Source organism: Magnolia sinica, chromosome 17 (genome assembly GCF_029962835.1).
Source record: "Magnolia sinica isolate HGM2019 chromosome 17, MsV1, whole genome shotgun sequence".
Lineage (NCBI taxonomy): Eukaryota > Viridiplantae > Streptophyta > Magnoliopsida > Magnoliales > Magnoliaceae > Magnolia > Magnolia sinica.
Genome location: NC_080589.1, coordinates 68,117,093 through 68,121,747, shown reverse-complemented (window position 1 = coordinate 68,121,747; position 4,655 = coordinate 68,117,093). Strand labels below are relative to the sequence as shown.

Here is a 4,655-nt window from a genome sequence, read left to right as displayed (position 1 = left end):
GGTCTTCTGATTTGGAATTTGATTCTTCCCTAGGTATCTCTACTTTGTTCTCGATTTGTTTGCTGGACCTAAGGGTAATGATTGATTTGGCTTGCTCATGATATTGTTCTTGGTTTGAATTAGAGCCAATCTCATACTGTCCTTTTGGATTTGCCACAGGTTGGCTAGGGAACTTACCCTTCTCTCTCTCACTCAATGTGGTAGTCAGTTGACCCAACTGTACTTTCAGCTTGGCAATGGATTGTGCATTTGCATGTAAGCTTTGCTGGTTAGCTTGTAAAGTTTGTTGGGTGTCTTTTTTAAATTGAAGAGAACTCTGTATAAAAAGATTGAGTGTATCTTCAAGAGATGGTTTCCCTGATTGTGAAGGAAGTTGTTGATATTGCAGAAACTATTGAAGTTGTTGACTACCAACTTGGGGGTAAGGTTGCATTGGAGAATTTTCAGATGATCCTCCTTGTTGTGGTCCTTTTGCCCAAGAAAAATTTGGATGTCTAGCCTACCCTGGGTTGTAGGTGTTTGAGTAAGGATCATTCCCAGTTCTCCGAAAAGTGTTCATAGCATGCACTTGTTCAGAGAGAAATTCCGGAATTGCTGCATCAGATGGACAAGACTGCGTAGGATGGGCGGGACTGGAATATATGGCACATGAGTCGATTTGAGTTTTTTTTTTAGGTCCATTATTTAACATCAAAGCATCAACTTTCTTTGTCAGGCTATAAATCTTGGAATAAAGATCTGGCGTAACTCCTATCTCACATATACCACCTTTCTTCTGTGGTTGGGGACTTCTTTCACCTCTATTTGAATAGTCCCATTGTTGGGAGTTTTCACACAAGGTTTCAAAGAAATTCCAAGCTTTGACATCACTTTTGGTCATGAATGACCCTCCACTGGTGGCATCAACCATGCGACAGCTTTGGGGTGTCAAACCGTCATAAAAATATTGAACATGTTGCCACTTCTCAAAACCATGGTGTGGAAATTTAAGAAGCAAGTCCTTCCATCTTTCCCAACATTCATGAAAGTACTCACCCTCTTTTTGTGTGAAATTAGCAATTTCTCTACGGGGAGCATTAGTTTTGTGAACGGGGAAGAACTCGTTTAAGAACTTTTTAGATAGTTGGTCCCATGTAGTGATAGACTTAACTTCTAGAGAATTCAACCATGCTTTCGCCTTATCCTTCAAAGAAAAAGAAAAAAGGCGCAAACGGATCGAATCATTTGAGAAGTTTTGGAACCTAAAGGTAGAGCAAATGTCTAGGAGTTCTTTCACATGATGATATGAATCCTCCTTATCTAAACCATAGAAGGAGGGCAACAATTGTATGACCCCAGGTTTAAGTTCAAAGTGTACTGCCGTGGTGGCTGGCAACACTATGTATGAAGGTGTATTAAATTGGACAGGAGCTGAATAATCTCTAAGAGGTTTAATTCCATTCTCGTCCGCCATTTCAAATAGAATGTTTCTCAATCTTCTACGAAATGTTCTTTCTATTTTAGGGTCAAAAGGTGTTAGTTCTATGTTCAGAGATCTACGTCCTAGCATAAACTGAATTACTGCAATGTAGGAAAGAAAGCTAAACTAAGATACAACCTAAGAGCAATAAAACTAGAGCTAAAAATCATGAATTCCTAAAAACAAGATGAAACTATGCAAACAAGAATTGGAAGAAAGAACCTGGAAAATGAGATGATTAATTTCTGAAGAATTGGGAGCTCATCCTTCACTTTGAAGACAAAAATTTTCTCAGCTTCCTTCCTCAATTCCTGTAGAAAATAAAGACAAAAATAAATTAAGTTTCCTAAAATTTGTGAAATAATACGAGAAAAATCTTAGGGCTATGAATTATGGTAAGAGAGAATCCTAAATCCAATTGGACCAAAACAGTCCTCGGCAACGGCGCCAAAAACTTGGTTTTATTTAAACCAACGTGATTTAAATTGATTTTAAATTCGCAAGTATACGAATCAGGTGTAGATATGGTACGTATTACGAGATCATTCCTACGAGGACTGGTTGTCACAATTCAAATTTTATGATTCTTCTTAACTAATCCAACGAATAGTTTAGCTAGTTATTATGTAAACTAACAAAAATTAATGAAAAATAACTGAGAATAAGAAGGAAAATTCACTTAAGGAGAACACTAGGACTTTTGAATCCACCCCTAATTATCCTAACCCTTATTTTAGTTGTTGATTCACCCTAATTCAGATTGACATACATTCAATAAATAAAGCATAATCTGTGTCCTTGTTCAGGCACACAGGATTTATAATTCCCTTGAAGCACAAGGATCACATCTTTCCATCCATGTTTAGGCATGAATAGATGTAAATTTCTATTTTATTCTCTGTAGAAAAAACCTGTTCATGGTCAGACACAAGCACACTTAGAATAAGATTCTAAGCAACATCCACTTCTAGACTTTGGTTAAGCTCATAGATTGGAGAGGTATGGAGTTTTCATTTAATCACAATAGAGAAAGAAATAAATCAATCAATTCTAGATGAAATCAACAAATAACAAGAATCATTCCAATTAGGGGCTTCATCTTAGCCCTAGATAAGAAATTAAGAATTCATGGGAAGCAACATAAATTCAAATGGAAAGAAGAAAAATATAATTGATAAGAAGCACATCCCTTTGATTTCTTTCCAATCTCTCTCTTTCTCGTTCTGTACTTCACGTCCAGCCCCCAAATTTTACTCTGATCATATCCTTCACGTCCACCAAAACTTGGATTCCTCCACTCTCTCTCTATTCTCTTTCTTTTATTGGCAGGGAGGTCGGTCTGCAAGATTTCTTTACGCAGCTGGAGTTGGTTAGAGGGGTCGGTCATGTGCGTAACTCCTTACGCAGCAACGTCTTGCGTATCAGCGCCTCTTTCGGATGAAGATCTCATCCACTTCGGAGTTCATCTCTACCTTCAATAGGTCAGGTCTAGGACAGTTTTGTCCAGGTTTCCTGATGGAGGTGTGGATCGGAGAGATAGCTCGTGATGGTGGCCCACAAATGCCCGCAAAATACGGACAACTTCGGGTTTCCACGAACAGAGCTGCAAGAAACGGAATTTTCGTTTTCATGGCTGAGGGCGGTGGGGTCCACTTATCGACTTCACACCTCATCAGAGTCGTCCATTGGCTCTGTGGGGTTAATTGAGGACATCATTCCAATTTTGAAGAGGATCTGAACTTTTGGTGGGCCACCGCGTGAATCAACGTTCGGCGAAAGCTCCAACACTAGCGATCTTATCTGTATGCATGGTTGCAAGGAAGTTAGAGATTTTGGTCAAAATTCTTGTCTAGATATAATGGATGGTCCGGATCGGGCGTGTAGATAGGGTGGTGGCCCACGGAATTACCTCTGCATGCTTTAAACAGAGTTTGCATTGCTTTTAAAGAAGAGATGGCTTGGTGGTGTGAGTGGAGTCCACACACTCCGTCGAATGAGAAATCCACCCCGTCCACCGGATTCTTCTTGAAAAACCATTCGGGTATGGTCTATTTTGGTTTAGAATCGGTGTGGCCCACAGGCTCTTCAACCGCCATCCATCCTCCGTTTTTCGAAGATCCTCTTGTATACGTGCACAACGGAAACGACTACCAAGGCGAGGGTCAAGCCCGACCTTTAGACACAATGAATGGTCCAGATCATTCGAAAGGATGCTGGGTAGGGCCCACTGAGATCGAACAGTGGTGGCAGTGTTTGAACGCTGTCTCCTGGGTTGAGTCAAGGCAGTTAAAGCTACCTTGATGTTTGGGTGCCGCGAGAGTGCATATGCTATACACACCCACCACATGTGTGGGTCCCACGGTGATGTATTCGAGAATTCCGCTTTATCCAACCATTTTTCACCCCATTTAAGCGATTAAAACTGAATTTGAAACATATCTAGATATCAGGCATGCCCCAAATTGAGGATTTATGTACTGATCTATCTGTTGGGCCACTTCCAGAGAGATCCAATGGCTGAAATTTGATATGTACAGTTAATTTATGGTCCTCAGGCCATATCTGATGTTTCAAGCCGAACGGATGGTGAAAACCCTGTGAACTTGCATCTTAGACAACTTTTGGGCCTCTTTAACCTGAATGGCTTGATTTTCTTGGATCCCTAGCGTGTAAATTCTTCAATCTTAATCCCATGGAGTCCCGTCCATTGCCTTGGTGATGCTTGAGCGTTAAATCCATGCTTTTTGCATCCTTTCCCGTTCACGCTCCTAGATTCACCTTGCATCATAAACACGGTTAAATTAGGCCGTTAAACAACACCATGTTTGTAAATCCAGGCAATAACTGAGGTTTAATATGTAATATTTCACCCTCAATAATGCACTTATTTGTGCACCTTGTTTGTCAATCACGTGTGTCGGTGTGTCAGGGAGTTGGTTGAATCCTTGGAAGATGAAGACCGAAGATACATAAAGACTGTAGCATCAAGGTGTGGAGAACATGTATACGAGATGCCTACATGACTCTAACCTTGACCCAAACCTTTATAGGTAAATCTTATTTAATCATCTTGTAACATCCTGGATTTTCACTGTTTTGGATTTCTAAAAATCCTTGAATTTTTATTTTTTATTTTATAATTAACATATATTATCACTTACTGACCATTAGCACTCAAGGCTAGTTTATACATAGG

General features: G+C 39.9%; 1 non-coding gene across 1 annotated transcript; it reads left to right on the top strand.

Annotated features, from left to right (window-relative positions):
• The first annotated feature begins 968 nt into the window (after window positions 1-968).
• On the top strand, window positions 969-1,075 carry LOC131232042 (small nucleolar RNA R71). Its single transcript, XR_009164647.1, has one exon. It is a non-coding gene; the product is annotated as a small nucleolar RNA R71 (small nucleolar RNA).
• The last annotated feature ends 3,580 nt before the right edge of the window (window positions 1,076-4,655 follow it).